This window comes from Pantherophis guttatus, chromosome 3, assembly GCF_059756535.1.
Source record: "Pantherophis guttatus breed Tessera chromosome 3, ASM5975653v1, whole genome shotgun sequence".
Classification (NCBI taxonomy): Eukaryota; Metazoa; Chordata; class Lepidosauria; order Squamata; family Colubridae; genus Pantherophis; species Pantherophis guttatus.
This window is the reverse complement of record NC_142065.1, coordinates 128,440,892-128,459,883: the sequence shown is the minus strand read 5'-3', so window position 1 is coordinate 128,459,883 and position 18,992 is coordinate 128,440,892. Positions and strand designations below refer to the sequence as shown.

Genomic DNA, 18,992 nt, shown 5'->3' with positions numbered 1-18,992 from the left:
TACAAATTTAAACAACTCTGACAGATTATGTTTAGCTTTGGTTTAAAACCTGCTATTCTAAGCAAAGTAACAAGTTCTACCATTGAAATGCTTTTACTATTAGGGCATTTTTTCTAACTTTCCTAACATTTTTCCTAGTTGAATCTAGCAATTATTTTCTCTGTCTTTAATATTCTGCCTTCTGCAGCAAGATCTATAGAAAATAGATTTTTGCCTTCTTTTGTGACTCCCATACAGAAGTTTACAAAGTGATATGGTCAACCATGTTTTCTCCTTCCACAGTATCTTCCCTTAGAATTTTGCTTCCTATCCTCTGACTGACTGATTGAATCTGTTCCCATCTATTGGAATTCTTTTGAAAATTTAAAATTGTACTAATGCAGACTAGAATGGAACTATTGTTTCCCTTGATTTGAAAACTATATGTTCTTCTGTTAATACAAAGTTGCATTTCCTTTGTTTGCTGTACTGGTTGTGTACTACTGTGACAACAATCTCTTGTATTCTTTATATGTTTGGGCTATGAAGTAGAGTGGCAAGATGGAACCTTTTCTTACAAAAAATGTCCAAGCGCAGCTACATTTTGCAAAAACTTACATCAAGTCTTACAAAAGCATCTGGGGAAATGTGTTACAGTCCGATGAGATCAAGGTTGACCTTTTGGCCATAATTCCAAAAGTATGCTTTTCTGCTTTTCTTCCGCTGGAATTGAGGCTTTAGTCAAGATGGAGGGAATAATGAACAGTTTCAAATATCAGTCAATTTTCGCACAAAACCTTTAGGCCTCTTCTAAAATGCTAAAGATGAAGAGGAATTTCACCTTTCAACATGACATAAAGCAAAGTATACCTCCAAATCAACAAAAGAATGGCTTCAGCAGAATAAGATCAAGATTTTGCAATGGACCTGCCAGAGGCCGGATCGGAATCCAATTGAAAATCTGTGGGGTGACCTGAAGAGGGCTGTACACAGGAGATGCCCTTGCAATCTGACAGATTTGGAGCACTTTTGCAAGGAAGAGTGGCCAAAGAATCCCAAGGCATGCCATGCTGATAGACTCCCACCCAGAAGACTGAATGCTATCATAAAATCAAAGTGTGCTTCAACGAAGTATTAATTTGTGCATCTTTATATAACCACATTATTCTAAGATTTTTATTGTTATTTTTCCTCTAAAATATTTCAGTTTGTTTATCAATTGAATTGTACAGTTTATATGTCAAAGCTGAAAAGAACTTGGTCTGATTTTTTTTACATCTGAAAAACCTGGCATTATAACAGGGGTGTAGACTTTATCCACTGTATTCCTGGGAATGTGTGAAAAGTGTGATTCTTTGGAGTGCTGAAGAAAACATGAAATAAAGAGTGCATAGGAATTTCAGGTTGTAATTTAAAAGAAAAGTATTTTAGAGCATATGGCTTTCAGAGATATGGAATGGAATCGAATGAAATGAGTGATTATATAGCTCTTAATCTGTTCATATGGCAAAACTTGAGTAACTCTGCATATTAGCAGTTAAACATAGTGCACAATGCAGCTTTTGAGGTGCACCTGTCTGAAGAATTTGGATTGTCAAGATACAACCCTGACTATCTCACACTGATCAAGCTTGTATTCTATCTTTGCATAGAGGAGTTGTATCTATAAAGCAAATCCTTATTCAGAGCAAAGAGAGCACTATAATCAGTGGTGGGATTCAAGTAATTTAACAACCGGTTCTGTGCCCTAATGATTTCTTCCAACAACCAGTTTGCCAAACTGTTCAGAAAGTTAACAACCGGTTCTCCCGAAGTGGTGCGAACTGGTTGAATCCCATCACGGACTATAATATCTTAATAAATCTCACCAACCTGCCTTATTGCTGTCTTACTAATAACAGTAGTATACCCTCTGTGACTCCTTGTTGAACAGGGTTTATCTTCATTGCTTTCAGGTAAGGAGTTACCCAAGAATGTGATGTGCTAGTTTTCTGAATTACTGTCGAACTAAACAATGTACTTTAGAAGACAATGGCAATATGAAAGATAACAATAAAGAAATAACTACTTTTTCTTATCATAGTTATACCTTTAGGCATAAGTTGACAGAAGGTTAAGGTAGGATAGCTGCATGTCTTCTGTTGGCTGCAAAATATAAGGATATTATTATAGGCAAATTATGCAAGCTATCAATTTGAATGTCTCATAATCATGAAAAGATAAGCTGGTGTTATTGAGTCAGTTTTACTTTTGACAAAGTGTAAATATACTTGATAATTTCATTAATGGGTCCCAAAAGAATATTTAAAAATAAATGGAGTGAGTTGATAAAAATGTATAAAATGATAGAATCACTGATTTGGGAAATTTCTTTGCCGGTGAGAATTTAGATTTGCTTTTATAGTATTGGATCTCGGAGTGAGGATAGGTTTCCTAAATGTGACTTATTTTAAAAAGACTCTGGTCAACATTAATCAAATGTTTCCATGCATTTCAATTTATCTTGTTAAAAATAATAGAATGGATGTATGAATAAAATCAAAATTACAACAATAAAAATATTCTGGTTTAAAATAATTTTTATTCATGTCAATAAATATCATTATTATATATATTTAAAAATATATAAGTCTTTGCTTACCAATTACCTTATTCAGCAATCTTTTAAATTTCTGGCAGTGCTGCAAAAAAATAACTTTACAACCAATACCTACATTTAGGACCTTAACAGCATTCCTGTAGAATAGCAGGCAGAGCCTGGGGTGGAGTTAAGAGAGGACTCAGCCTAGAATTGTTACCTGTCCACAAACATTCCAAGTCCTGACCCACCCTTGAATTCCATTAACTCGGGGGTGTCAAATTTGATTTCATTGAGGGCTGCATCAAGGCTGTGTTTGACCTCAGGGGGCTGGCAAGGGTGTGACCAGGGTGAGCATGGCCCAAGTGCTCTGCCAGCAAAAGCAGGCTCCCGAGCTCCGTTTTCGACTGCAGTGGCCTCCTGCAACCCTCTTCCAGAAAAAACAGCTTGGGAGCACCGCACATGGCCCTTGCAAGCTCTGTTTTTGGCTGCAATGACTGGCAGAGGGCTGCAGGAGACATCACAGCCAAAAATGGAGCCCACCAATCTCTGTTTTCACTGGTAGAGGGCTGCAGGAGGCCATTGTGGCTGAAAGCGGAGCCCATGGGGGCTGCACGCGGCCCTCCTGAGCTCCATTTTCACTGGCAGTGGCACTGCGGGCTGGTCCTTCATGGCTTCCAGGGTGGCTCCGTGGGCCAGATCTAAGCACCCCACGGGTCTTGAGTTTGACATCCATTAACTCTTATATAGTGCCAATTTAGTGCTGACTGTGAGTTGGCCAGAATAATGTCAGGTGTGAAGAATCAGGATCACACATAAGTTTCAATTCAGAAGATTTATTGTTCAAGCCTGTACACAAGAATCTGGTCAACTCACAGTCAGCACTACATTGGCACTAGATAAGAGTTAACAGAATTGAAGGGGGAAGCTGGATTTGGAGGGTTTGTGCACATTTAATGATTCTAGGCTCCTTTTTGACTCTGCCCCCAGGCTCTGCCACTCTTCTACAATCCCTCAGTCAACCTGTATTGTCCTGTGCCTGACGTGTTGTTTTTCTCCCTCCCCACCCTGCCTTGCAGAATAGAAGGATTGGAGAGGAAGGGATTAACAAGAAAATAAGCAAGGAAACAATAGGTAATGCATGTAGAAAGCAATACACTGGTACTGTTGAAAGGGTGCTACAAAAGTAAATATATTCCACATTGTGTGCCTTTTTACTCTCTTGTAATCCCTTCCTCTCTAATCTCTCTGTTTGTGGGGAAGGAGGAGAAAAAATAGGAAATGTCTGTAGGCAATCTCTCCTGCCTGACCTCTTTCCATCTCCCCTGCAGAGTGGAGAGCTTTGGGAGGAAAGGATTACAAGAGAGTAAGTGAACATACAGAGGAGAATACAATGGGCTGTTTGCATAACATGGCTGCTAGTGCAAGCACAGTTCTTCTGATGTGCATTCCCAATTGCAGAATGGGACAGCTTGCCACAGTCGACTCGCTCTAGCTGTTTTGCCATGGCCGATTCACCCCGGGACAACTTGTCATAGGACAATTCAATGTGGGATAACTCAAGAGAGGGACAAATAGAATTTCAGCTCACCCCAACCTCGAGGACTTCTAATTTGAGAAGGTCCAAATCTATAGCAAAGCCTGCTACAAATCATTTGTCCTGAATTATACTGCATTGAATTGTCCTGTGGCGAGTTGTGTGTTGAGTCAGTTATGGCGAGTTGTCCTAGACTAAGGGTGTCAAACTTGATCATGTCACATGACATATTGTGATGTATCATGATGTTTTTTGCCTTTGCAGAGCCGGGTGGGCATGAGCTGCACGTGACACCTCCAACCCACGGACCACCAGTTTGACAGGCCTGTCCTAGACTCTCCCAATTGTGTGCCTGCTTGCTCCCTTGTAATCCCTTTCCTGTTGAATATAAATACAAATACAAAGGGCCGGTGAATGGTTAGGAGGCAAACAAAAACCCAAGACGTGAAACTGATTAGCCTTGTCAGTTTCAAGATGGAAAGCACCATTACAATCATAAGATTTCCCACTTAGCAACAGAATTGCATCCCAGTTGTGGTCCCTAAACAAGGACTGCTTGTTTGCACTCTTCTGAACCTAGTTGGTATTTTAATTTATCCAAAAGTGAATAACTTACCCAAATTCAGTATTAAAATGTCATGGCTGTGGCCAGGGGGGCTTTTTATCAGGTTCGCCTGACTTACCAGTTGCGTCCCTTTCTGGATCGGGACTCCTTGCGCTCAGTCACACATGCCCTTGTCACCTCCCATCTGGTCTACTGTAATGCTGTCTACATGGGACGCCCCTTGAAGAGCACTCGGAGGCTCCAACTAGTCCAGAATGCGGCCGCGTGGGTGATTATGGGAGCGACACGGCGCACCCATGTAACACCTCTCCTGTGCGAGCTGCACTGGCTCCCGGTGGTCTTCCAGGTGCGATTCAAGGTGTTGGTTACCATCTTTAAAGCGCTCCATGGCTTAGGACATGGGTACTTACGAGACCGCCTTCTGCTACCGATAGCCTCCCACCGGCCAATACGTTCCCACAGAGAGGGACTCCTCAGGGTGCCGTCGGTCAAACAATGTCAACTGGCGACCCCCAGGAGAGAGCCTTGTCTGTGGGGGCACCTGCCCTTTGGAATGAATTGCCCCCGGAGATACGGATGATCCCTGACCTACGCACCTTTCGCCGTGCCCTCAAGACTTTATTGTTCCAACAAGCTTGGCTGGCCCAAACATGAATTTTAATGGTTGTTTTAGTTTTTAATAAGACGGGGGCCAAATTATTTAATATATTTTTAAACTGCTTTTAAATTTTTTGTATATGTGTGTTTTAGTGGTGGCTGTGCACCGCCCTGAGTCCTTCGGGAGAAGGGCGGTATAAAAATTTAAATAATAAATAAATAATAATAAATAAATGTACCATTTCTTAATACAAGTCTAAAATACTGTTCTAATTTTCAAATCTGTTAGCAGAAAAATAGGAAATAAATCATGTCTCTTGCCATTACTGTAACATATACTAATCAGTAAGTTGTTGGCAACAAGTCAGATTTAGTAAAAAAAAATTGTATATAGTTAAAACCACTGCACATCTGATATTAATGGAAATGTCAATATATTTATGTTTCTTAAACTCAATAAAGTTTCTTTGAAAAAAAAAGTCAGAGTTAGTTGCTGGCAGTTTGAGATGTAGTCTGAGATTATGGTTATGGAAACATGGGAAGGAGAGATTGTTGTGTTTTTATTATAGTTTAGGAGTTCCTGAGAGGCATCAGGTAAGTCACTATGGTAACAGAATTAGATTGGCCTTCGATCTTATTCAGCATGGCTCTTTATATATTTGTTGAGTAATAAACTACCACTTCTGTAAGTGCTGTAAAATGTGGATTTTTTTCAATGAGTGTAATGTCTTCTGGTATACTTTGAGTATTAGAAACTGTATCACTTTACCAATACAGCCATTTTCTCTGATTCTAAGAAATTTCTCTCTTAGTGGTCAGCAATTCTTGGTGCTTAAGCTGTATTTAGCCACCTAATAAGTACTACGCTCACTTAGTGGCTAAAGTAGAAGCAAAAATGGTCTGGATAGAAAGCCCATCAATACAATAAAAGTTGCTAGGGAAATACTTGAAAGTCTGTCACTTATAAATCCAAGTTTTAAAAGGGGACATACTAACAAAGTTGAGCAAATTCATTCATGTTACCTCTTTTTAAAATAGTTTCTTTTCAAAAATCTTATGTACATCTTTCACTCTTTATATGCATACCCTAGTAAACAGCTGTTAGAGTCTGATGTGCTGCTGTTTTCACCTCCATTGTAATAGGAAAAAAATGAATGAGAGGAAAAAGAGAGAGGGAGGGCAATCAAAAGGCTTAGACAGGAGACTGCAAAGTAAGCACTACTGAAAAGTCCAGGGAGATGCTGGGGAGAAAAAATAGCTACCGTATTATCCGGCGTATAAGACGACTGGGCATATAAGACAACCCCTGACTTTTCCTGTTAAAATATAGGGTTTGGGCTATACTCGCCGTATAAGACTACCCCTCTTCCAACGCACACCAAATAAAAATTAAAAAACATCAATGTAAAAGCAGCTGTGCTAGACCCAAAATGGCCCCTGCAACAAGCAGGAACCTCACACAGCCACAAAAAGCCCCCCAAAAAACTTTCACACTTTACACACACACAACACAACACAACACAACTGGCTCACCCACAATGTAAAAGCAGCTGTGCTAGACCCAAAATGGCCCCTGCAACAAGCAGGAACCTCACACAGCACAAAAAGCCCCAAAAAACAACTTTCACACTTTGCACACACAAAATTCCACATACAGCTTTGTGAGATTTTGTGTGTTTGTGTAGTTAGAGTGAAACACTACAGAAACACACTAAATCTCAGAAAGCTGCACAAATATTATTTTATTTTATTTTATTTTTATTTTTATATGAAAGCTCAATTTAAAACTTCCTAAACTTTAAATGGCTAGGTCTAAAAAAGAACAACTAAAAAAAACCCCAATTAACTATTTTTTTTAAAGATCCCAAAGGGGAAAAAAACTTACCCAATAGAACAGGGGTCTCCAACCTTGGCAACTTTAAGACTTATAGACTTCAACTCCCAGAATTCCTCAGCCAGCTTTGTTTTGCTGGCTGAGGAATTCTGGGAGTTGAAGTCCACAACTCCCTGCCTGCTTGATTGCAGGCAGGGAGTGGCTTGCTGATGGAATGGATTCAGGCAAGCAAAGCAAGGCAAGTGTTGCGACTAGCAGCTAAGGTAAGCAAGCTGGAGGGGAAAAACTTTTTTCCTTTTACATGGCTCTAGCGATCCCTGATTAGCAGGCAAAGCTGGGATCGTCAGAGCTTGGATCGCCAGAGCCATTTAAGGCTCATCAGAGCCTTTCAGGCTGGTCTGCCTGGTTACAGGAGAACGACACCCGGCGTATAAGACGACCCCCGACTTTTGAGAAGATTTTCATGTGTTAAAAAGTCGTCTTATACGCCGGAAAATACGGTAGTACTATTCTTCTCAAGTTAAAATCTACTCTATATCTTTGAGACTGGTAATCATTTGAGGGGCAGGAAAGATTATTGATAGAAAGAAACAGAGCCACTTTTCTCTCCCCTTTATATATATTTTATTGTAGTAGAGAGAGATGCTTTCTGACTATACACCTTCAAGTGACAATAAAGTTCCTTTCTTGCGGAAAAATTGAGATTATCAAGACTCTAATCTTGCTTTAAATGTGATCCTTGCAGGAAAACCTGAAATTCAGGAGCATTTTATTTTTCCTTTTAGTATGCATGTTGGATTACAGTAATAGCCCAAGCAAAACTTACAGTTTTTGCATCATTATCATGCAGGGAATTCCTCAAGATGTTTGTTGGGGTGGGGAGAATAGCAGTGGCTGTTAGTGCTGGAATTTAAAAATGGGAAACCTTTTATAATGCCTTTCTTTCATTTCTTTCCCCAACTCCCTCTTTCAAGAATCAGTAGTCCATGTAAATTTGAGATTCAGTGGTCTATCATGAAACTTATAGACATATGTTAAAAGAGGCACAAAACAACACAGAATTTAGTACTGGTGTAAAATAGTTAGCCAAGGTTTTCCCAGGTATATCAACCAATGTTATGAAGTGTTAATTCTCCAGGCCACAGATGTCGAACTCGCCGCGTCACATTGCCGTAATGTGATGTATCAAGAACTTTTTTCCCTTTGCAGAGCAGGGGTGGGCATGGCCTGCCCGTGATGCATCTTGCCTGTGGGCCACCAGTTTGATACCCCTGTTCCAGGCAGTCAATTGGAAAGAAAAGCAGAGGTCCAAATTGTTTTACAAGTCGGGGAAAATGTCATCACAGTCATAGTGTCCAGTGATTGGATGGGAAAGATTATGTGTGCCCACAGCAGATTTAGATGGCCAGTAGTAGTTGGGTGGATTACTGCACCTTGACTGCATCATCTCCAGACATTTCACCAAGACATCATAGATTTTCTCTGTAGCAACTTTTGGATTGCCATAGAAGAAAGAATAGGTTTGAAGTCTACAGTCCTAAATACTTTTCTAGATAATAAGCCTGATTAAAAATAGTGGGATTCACTTTTAGGTAAAACAAGGCAGGATTGCAATGTAAGACTTTGCAAAATACAGTGGAACTTAGTTCCATATGATGATTTTTATATATAATTGAATAATTGAATTATTGTTCACATTGTCTCACTATTGATTGTTTGATACAATTTTCTTTCAAAATGAATGAACAGGCAGACTTATATAGTACAATTTCAACTCTGCTTCTGCTGTGACTTTATAATGTTGATTTATATAACTGTACTTACTTTATAAGGAGATGCAGTCTAAAGGGAAAGCTTATGGTGGATATGTCATAGTAAATATTTCTTCATGTCCAATGTTAATACCATTGAAAACTCCTGTGACAGCTGCTTTCTTGCTGGCCATAAATGCTATTTTCACACTGAATGCTGAAATAGCTTTACCCTCTGTTAGGGAATCCATACATGAATTAGTGATGTTTCCCAGTTTCATTTAGAAAAAACTAGCATATTCATTACTACAATGGAACTTTTGAGGGATTAAAACGTTGTTGTTTGATGCACAAAGCCCTAGATTCTTTTACCCTCCTCTCATGCAGTTTCAGCATTTTTACTTAATTGGAATCTGGCAATATGGAGTGTTGAAGAAGAAAAGGAAAGATGTTGCTTCTTTAACTTAAGGATCTGTACCACCTTTGTCTTTTGATGCCTGAGGAGTACAGGTAGCCCTTGACTTACAACTACAATTAGAATCACAGTTTCCATTACTAAGTAAAGCAGTTCTTAAGTGAGTCATTCCCAATATTACAACCTTTTTCATAGTTGTAAGTCAATCATTGCTATTGTTAAGTGAATAATATGGTCATTAAGCAAATCAAGCTTCTCCCATTGACTTTGCTTGTATGTAGGTTATCAATCAATGATGATCGCATGACCTGGAAATGCTACAACTGTTGTAAATACGTTTAATTACAAAAAGGTTGTGTTACCTTGTTGGTGCTCATTTTAAGAAATAAAATTTTCAACTGTGAATTGTTTGTGTCTTGATATTGTTCCCTATCATGCCAACACATTGTTTCTATTGTTTTTACAGATAACAAATTTATTTTTATACCAATATCTCATTCTTCTAATAAGAAACAAAACCACAAGAGGGTTGCCATATAGAAGAAATGCTGACATGAAACTGCAAAAACCTGCAAATAATATGGTTTATTCATTTATACTGAATAAACTAGTGAGCATCCTATACCTTTTAAGCAAAGCTTTTGCTAGAAAAAAGTCTTTATTTTATAGCCTCATACAATAATGAGAAACATTTGCTGAAATAGAATTTAGATCCATTCATATTCTATGAATAATAGTCTAAATCTCCTGAGAATAGGTTTTGCTTTAAATCACAGGCATGAAAAACTATTTTATTTCTTTGGTATTATCATCTGTCCATATGGTGGAATTAGGATTTTAATCTGTAAAAATTGATTTTTTTTTGTATGTATCGAAACTATTATCATCATTTACATATGATTATCTACAATTGGTTTAATTTCACATTTTTAATACTGATTAGACTTCCATTTTTAATTTTTGCAAATACAGATGGAAAATCCGTTACCTGTTTGGATATTTATTTACATGTAATTTTACCTTGACATAAATAGTCATGGCATCAGTGGCATATATTTAGCTTGCTTTGGATAATTAATCATTTGTAATGCCTAGAGCCAGTTTCTCAACCTCATGCAAGATTATTATAACATGCTGTCTGTGATTATGGAATAAATGTAGCTTCCTGGCAGCACACAGAGTATTATTTCCTAAGCATTATGCCTGAAATATACAGTAAAGTATTTATAGCTACTATTAATACAAATTGAGTTTATTGTATTTAAGCAGTTTCACTTAATTTCCTGATTATAGCTGATAATAACCTTGAAATGACTTTTCTTTGATCCTTCTCTCATTATGTGGCAAGGAGAAGGAACAAACTGATAGTTGCTCCAACAGCTATCAGCTTAATATTCGTGGTTATTTTTAATTTTAAAAAAATGGTTATTTTTTGGAGGCCAACATAATCACGTGTGTTTTTCCAAGAATATAAAATGGAGTCTGGAAAGAATCCAGGAAGCAGGCAGAGTCATTCATCCTTTCAAAAAAAAAATTGCCTATAAATAGCAAACTTTTGATGCTATAAAAGGATGGAAGCAAAAGCCTAAAGATATTTAATCAATAGCACAATTAACAACTACTTAGTAGAAATGTGTGGCAATTTAGAAATGAAATGCAGTTCAACACAAAGAGGGGATTGTTATGGGTGCTTCAGTTTCCTTAGAAATGCAAATAGTGGTAAACTGTTCATTTTTGCATATGGCACTAGAGAAAAAAAATCAAGTTCTAAAGTATCTAAAGTGGTACATGCAGCAGTGATTCCTTATTGACTTCCCTCACCCAAACCAAAACAAAGGATAGGAGCGAAACCAAAAGAAAGAAAATGCCTTTCCTGAGAGTTAAAAAAACACAAGGACAATTTAAACCTGGCGACTTATCTGCAGAGATCTATCCTCTAAAGTATGATATCAAGTTACAAGCTTATTACTGAAACTGGCATCAAAAAGTATTTTTAAAACAGCATTTGCTTTATTAGAAGATATACAATAGCAAGGGAGACAAGGATAGATGATGGGCCTAGGGAAAGGAGCAGGTGTTAACAAAGCACAGTATTTATTTATATTTATTCTGATGGCCATCCATTTCAAGAACAGCTAGCAAAAACAGAATAAGAACAGTATAACAAAATTATAAATAATATAAATAACAGCTGAGACAACCCACAATGACACTAACAATCATCACAGTTAATATAACAGAAAAAGGGTCATCCACGTCATCAGGGCTCTAGGTTTAACAACAAAGCCAGCCCAAGAATGACATAGAATAATCCAGCCAAAATTCAGTTCTTTATCTGCTTACACTCCATAGACACAATCTTGCCAGACTAAACCTTTACTACTTTTCTCCTAATGGATATACCATGGAGATTATCAGGAGAGGTGATCCTAACTCTCTTCTGCTGCCTCCTCTTCAGCTCTGGGCTGTGTTGCCTCGTGTCTCACCCCTTTCTTTGGAATGTTTGCTAAAAGCTCCTTGTGTACCCCTCTTCTCCTACTTCTGTTTTTAAAATAAAAATTCCTATCAAAACAGTTCTGCTATTCCTTCTATTAATCCTTGTTATTTTGTGGCCATTTTTTCCTCAACTATCTTCCTTTTTTGCAGCAATTGTTTTCTTACATTCATTTTGTCTTATCTGCAGTTTCATTTCCCACTAAACACCCTATTTCATATATATTATCAATTGTTCAGTATATTTTGCCTTTCCTCCAAGGTGGATTACTGTCAGTATATAAGAATTTATAAACTGGAATAGCCATAACAACAAGTCAGCCAATGGGAACTGTTGTGAGCCAGGGGAGATAGTTTGGAGTCAGAGCCTAGGCGTGGCTTAGCTTGACTGAACTGTATATAGATAAGAATTATTATTGCTTCTGTGATTATATTGCTTCTGTGCTTCTGGATTCTGAGTTCTGGTTCTGGCTTCTGCTGCATGGGTATTATATACATCAGTGGTGGGTTCCAACCGGCTTTACTACCGGTTCTCATCGTGCACGCGCTTTGCGCGCGATTGCCGCGTGCATGCTTGCTTCGCTCGCGAAGGAATTTGCCCAGCTGAGGTGTGGCAATCCACTTTGCTGCACCTATCAGCTGGGCTAAAAAAGAAGAAATAGAAGGTAAGAATAACGCAGGGGTGGGCGGGAGGGCCCAGCTCCTGGACAAAGAGAACTGGTTCGGTGACATCATATCATCAGCGCTACCAGCTCGGCCGAACCAGGAGGAACCCACCACTGGTATACATGCATCATGCTTTATATTACTGTATATAAAGAAGTTTCTTTTATAAATGAATCCTGCTGAATTCTTTCCTTGTGTGCTGGTTGGATTGCTTAATTGTTAAGAGTTTAATTGTTAAACTCTTAACAATTACATAATTGTTTCCAAGCAACTTTCACTTCATTTTTCCTTAAATTCACATTCTAATAATTCTTTTGGGAGAGTAATCGATATGTGATTCATATTTTTTTTTCTTGCAGTATTTCTTCTTTCACTCTAATTTATTTTATTTTTCCCTTTCTTCCATGTTCACTTTTTTCCCCTCAAGATCTAGTCATAACACTATTAAAATTTCATCTAGACCCTCTTCAATCTGATTTCAGGCTTGTGTATAGTACTGATAGGGGTTGTGTGATGGCTCAGTGGTTAAGATGCTGGGCTTGCCACTTGAAAAGCTGACAGACCACATTCGAGACCTGAGCGCTGCATGATGGGGTGAATTCCTGTTACTCAACCCAGCTCCTGGCAACCCAAACCTAGCAGTTAAAAGCATGCAAATGTTAATAGATAAATAGGTACTGCTTCAGAGGGAAGCATTCCATATTTTCATGCTGGCCACATGAGATGAAAGCATCTCTGAGATATAGGCTCCTTCATCTGAGAATTGGAGATATGTACCGCTCCCTTGAGTTGGTCACGACTGACAGGAAAAACCTTTAAATCTTTAAAACAATTATTGATAATTTCACTAATTGAACTTGTGGAGGAACTCTGGTAGAACCTAGATGGAGTAGCGCAACTGTCTTAGTCCATTTTAGTCTTTAAAAGGCTTTCAATAACTTCAGTGATAGTATCTTTCTGGACTAGCTTTGTGGACAAGAAATGGGGACTATGGTTCTCTTTCCTTTTCTCTGGTCAAATTGCATTGGTAGGAAAAAATTACGGTCCCTATCAGGGGTGAAATGCTACTGGTTCACATTGGTTCGGGTGCACCAGTAGTAATAAAAGCTACCGGTTCATCCAAACCAGTATTACCGACAATCAGCTGTGCCGTGTGATTTATATTAGCTAGAAAGCAGGAAATCCTGCTTTCTAGTGAATCTAAATTGCGCGGCACAGCTGTTCTCCCCCTTGCTGTTCTACTTACCTTCAAAAGGCTCCTTTTTCCGTGTGAACTGTGTGTTTGGTGTGCACTGTGCATGTGCGCACAGGTTGCTTTTGGCGCGCACTGCGCATGTGCAGGTAGCAAACTGGTGGCAACCTGTGGAGGATTTCACCACTAGTCCCTATTTGTTTTGTGATTGGGAGATTCTAGAGAATGAATGAATGAATGAATGAATGAATGAATGAATGAATGAATGAAATTAATTAAAAGGCCTATCTCATATTATCCTTGTATCATTCATTAATTCTCTCAACTGTTCCTTATACATAATCAAATCTTGCTTTTAGATTTATTTTTTGTCATTCATGTGTAAAAATAGATTTAGAATATAAAATCACATTCAGATATAAACAGATACTCAGCAGTCACCATTCTGATCTATCTTGAGTCCCTAAATGGCCTGTCACTTGTTTTGTACTCTTTCATCTCATTCTGATCTATTCATTTTTGCCACCTAAGAAAAGTCCCCAATTTTAATTATCACTATCAACTGGAATGATGATATGCAACGTCTGATTTTCTCCATGATACTGGATAGTCTCAATGCTATAGAAACATAACTAAATGGTAACCTTTACCTTTTAGGTTCTGGTTATTTCTGATCCATGGAAAGTGTCAAGCTGATAAAACCTTAATGAGGGCTGTCTGTACAGTATTTCATACAAAATTCAAATTTCAAAAACTAGTGAATACTTTGAATATGATGGTTTTACGTCTATCTATAAAGTATGCTGGTTATCTAGGCAATGGAATGTTAAAAAATTATGCACAGCTATAATCTTCTTTTGGAACACTATTTAGCAAGATAAAAATAATAATCCAATTTCTAAATACTAAATATTGTCTAAAGACTTAAAATGCTTGAAATAGCAAATAATATTACAAGGTTTGAGTGAGGCTTTGGCAGTGTTCACTATATTATATATGGTGTTTTTAAAACGTATCTTGACATTACTAGAAGCATTGCATCTAGTAAGTATATTAGAGTGCAATATCAATTATTCGATTTTATGGATTGATAAAGGTAAAACTATAGAAATGAGCTCTGAAAAAAATAATCAAGTCAATATCAGTTCCATAATTGTATTTATAAATTTTATGTCAGGTTCCTAGAGAATAAAAAAAATAATGATGTGGTCTAGTTTGACTGTGCAAAAACGCTACAATATGAGTTCAGTTTTGGAACTGAGCAACTCATTTTTCTATGTGCAAAATCCACAGTCATTATTGAAAATATTGCTACAATCAATATATAGTTAAATTATTATATTTATGTACTTAAACCAGAAGTGCCATATCTGGGCTCCAAAAGTCCAGAAACTGTGCATGTCGTCAACAATTATAATCTTAAATTGACCGTGGGTTATATAAAACTTGTCTTGCATAATTCTGACATTATGCAAGGGGATCTAAAAATGACTGTCATAATTTGAGTGCACATGTATGGTGTGTGATCCAATGTGCATGAAAGTGGATTTATACAGGTTTTACCAGGCTTGAACCTTTGAGTCACCCAGGGACTACCTATATTCATTTGTGTCACTGAAATCATATGAAAAATATAACTAGAATTAAGTTAGCAGCATCTCTATACCGGTAGTTGCTTTAGTGCTTAAATATATATATACCGTACATTAATCAGCAGTCTTTATCACTGTAAGGAAGTCAGTATTAAATGTATATTGCTTGTTGTAACAATCTCCTTGAGGTAATAACCAGTTAATGAAGGACACCTGATAAACCCATGCTGAAATGAGAGCTGAATTATGTTTTTGGTCATCACTACATCATGGCCTAGCTTCACACTTTGGTAGAATAGAGTCAGATCACTGCTTAAAAGAAAAAAGAAAGCTATTGATTAAAGACTTTAGCATGAGGTTCAGGTAACATTGGGAGGTTTCTTTTGCATATAATACATTAGTCCATTGATGATGTTTGTTTATTCAGAAGGACTAAACCTGACAGAATCTTCCCCAGGGAATTAAACCACAAGAGAAGAAACAGAAACACTTATTATTACTGTTTAAGTCTGCACTACCAAGATTCCATAGAAAAAACACCAACTACCTTCTGAAGTTCCAATTAAATTATGAGAACAAGTAAATATATTATGCTAATTGTCTAATATTCTGATGTCATAATCTCAAATTCTTTCCTGTAACTATTTAAGTTGCTGAAGTTTGGGTGAGCAAAATTTTTCAGCTTCATTCTCTTGAGAATATGTGACACAGTTACACTTGTCAGTGAAAATGTTTCTGTATAGAAAACTGGAACTTTGGTGACCTTATAAATTAGCTTATTAACAAGCAAAATCCTATGGGACGCCCAGGCGGTTGTGCTGCTGTGTCTCTAATATATTATAATCCTTGTTTAAAATTCAAAACTTGTGCTTTTGCAGAGTTTAGGTCCAGTATAATCCAAGGATTTAAAGACATTTATTGAATAGATAATTCTGTTCTTAATTTTGGTTCAAATATTTGCTTTCTCATTCTACTATACTAAAACAAATGGTCTTTTGCTCATTCTACTATAATAATAAAAATAGTTAAAATCTACAGAGAAAGAATTGTAACCTCCATATCCTTTTTCACCTTTTCAATCAGCAGTGTTTTGTCTTTCTCTCCTAACTGTGGTACCACTGAAAACACATTTGCTTTGTGTGTTCATTTGGACTGCTCTTATATTTGCTCCCAGATAGGACAGAAAAATAGAAAATAGAAGTGATCTTATTTCTATAAAGAATAAGGCATATTCAAAATCCATACCCTTTGATGAAGTGTGAGATACAATCTACAAATTGTATTAACCCACACTACACTTTATACACATCAAAGGATAAATTATAGGACATCATTTTTAAAACAGGTAGTTCTTGTTTAGTAACTACAATTGGTTCCAGTGACTTGGTTGTTAAATGACAGTCATAATGCGAAAATTGCACCTGTACTTATTATTTTACTGTAGCTTGCCTTTCCTTTAGAGCACGGGTGTCAAACATCACATGATGTATAGTGATGTTTTTCCCTTTGTGGAGCTGGGGTGGGCGTGGCCTGCGTGTGATGCATCTGGCCCTTAGGCCACCAGTTTGACACCCTGCTTTACAACATCAGAAAGATATGGTCCCGTACAGCCTGGTGACCTCCAGGCTGTACGGGCCTGGAGGTACAGCCTCCACTATACAGCCTCCACCTCAAATGGTGGAGAAGGTTTGTAGAAATCAAATCACGAGGAAGCCAGATAAAAGGGCAAATCTTACAGCCCTTTTCCCCCACTTCCACACTTGTGAAATGCTCAGTCCGTGTGGCATAATTAGCAAGAAGTGAATGTTTGTATTTAGATTCATCAGTGAGGAAGGAATTACAAACAGGTGCACGTGGGGAATACACATAGAAAGGAATGTGCTAGCCCAGCTATTTGCCACAAATTGCTTAGGAGGCAAACAAAAGCCTTTAGTGTGAAACTGATTAAAGTCTTGTCAATTTTAGGCTGCAGCTGCCAGAGAGTTCTAATGAACTAATTAAAGTCACAGAATTGAGCTTGTTAACTTGTGGTTAGTAATTTTTTAAGGGACTGGGCTGCAGAGAAAAGCAACTCAGGAAAAGATGGGGGCGGTCAGACACAGGGCACAGTGTGCTAATTGATTATAATGGGGAACAGTTGGCTGAAAGATAGATGCTGAGATGAAGAAAGGTAAATATGGGCATTGTTCACAAAGTTTCACCAATGTAACTGCAAGTCATCAGTCACTAAACAAGGACTATTAGTTTGATATAGATATAGGTCACAGGCAGTGGTGGGTTTCAAAATTTTTTAATACCAGTTCTGTGGGTGTGGCTTGGTGGGCGTGGCAGAGGAAGGATACTGCAAAATCCCCATTTCCTCCCGATCAGCTGAGACTTGGGAGGCAGAGAATAGACGGGGGCAGGGCCAGTCAGAATTTTTACTACCGGTTCTCCGAATTACTCAAAATTTCCACTACCGGTTCTCCAGAACTGGTCAGAACCTGCTGAAACCCACCTCTGGTCACGGGTGTCAAACTCGCCGAGTCCTGTTGCTGTCATGTGATGTTTTGCAATGTTTTTCCCATTCATGGAACTGGGGTGGATTTGGCCTGCGTGTGACGCATCCGGCCCGTGGGCTGCCAGTTTGGCACCCCTGATATAGGTGATCTTCTTCCAGTCTAAAAATAACTATGACAGATGCATGAAAATACACATTTCCATTATAATGTGAAAACCAATTTTTCCAAGGACACTGGTAATTTATTTATATTTTAATGCAATACAAGCATGCCTGTGGCCCTGTTATAACTATGTATAGTTATATATACACACATATATATATGTGCATATATATGCACATATATATATATATATTGACCAGAATTGGGCAGAGCAGAAAGAGAAATAAATACATCAATAAATAAAAATTAATTTGAATTAATACTGTAAAATAAGACAGCTTGTTAAATTCATTGATAGACTATCTCCATATATACACACAAATCACTCATACAGTATATATTACTTTCCTTAATAAATACAAACGAATACATGCATACATTCCCACAGTGAAAATCTAGGAATTCACAAATATACATCTATGAATGTGTACTCTTACTCAGAAGTAATTAGGCACAGGCAGTTGCTACATCAGGAAAGGGAAGATTTGGGGGTGTTGAGTTCTTCTGATAGAGGTTTTTGGTTGCAAATGCATGATTACCCTTAATAAGTCTCATTGAATTACCATAGTTAGTCAGAACATCTGAGAAAAGTATCAAAACCCTCAATGTAAGATAGAGACTAAATAAAATATTGCTATGGAAAGGTGAAGGACTATAAAAAGAAACTAGTAGATCTTTTTGGAAAATTATTTAAATATGGGAACAGATTTAGGAATGCAAGGAAAGCTTTTATGATAAGCTATTTTATAAATGTAATACTTTACTTTAAAAAAACAGTCAGGAGAAAAGGCAGGCTATTTTCGATGAGATAAAAAAAAGAAAAGAATTAATTTCCATGGAAGATAAATATTTTTCATCAAATTAAACTTTTACACTAACAGTTATCAAGTCATAACATTTAGTAAAATGTTAAATGGAAATAAAATTTGTTAAACAATAATAACAAAAATAATTCAATATTTTTCTTTGCTTTGATTTCTGCATTTTTGTTTTTGCTGTTTTTCCTTTATTTTTTTCTTAGTTTTTCATTCAAACTATTAGTTTTGTTAGTCTACTGTCATCCTTCCTAAGGCAGATCCCCCCAATCCACAAAAGGCTAACAAGGTCAAGGTCATCCAGACATCTGGGAG

At 37.5% G+C, this 18,992-nt stretch overlaps 1 protein-coding gene across 2 annotated transcripts in view; it reads left to right on the top strand.

Moving 5' to 3' along the window:
- The window catches only part of GABBR2 (gamma-aminobutyric acid type B receptor subunit 2), a 376,357-nt gene that overhangs the window by 80,101 nt on the left and 277,264 nt on the right, over window positions 1–18,992 (top strand). The gene's annotated exons all lie outside the window — the stretch shown is intronic.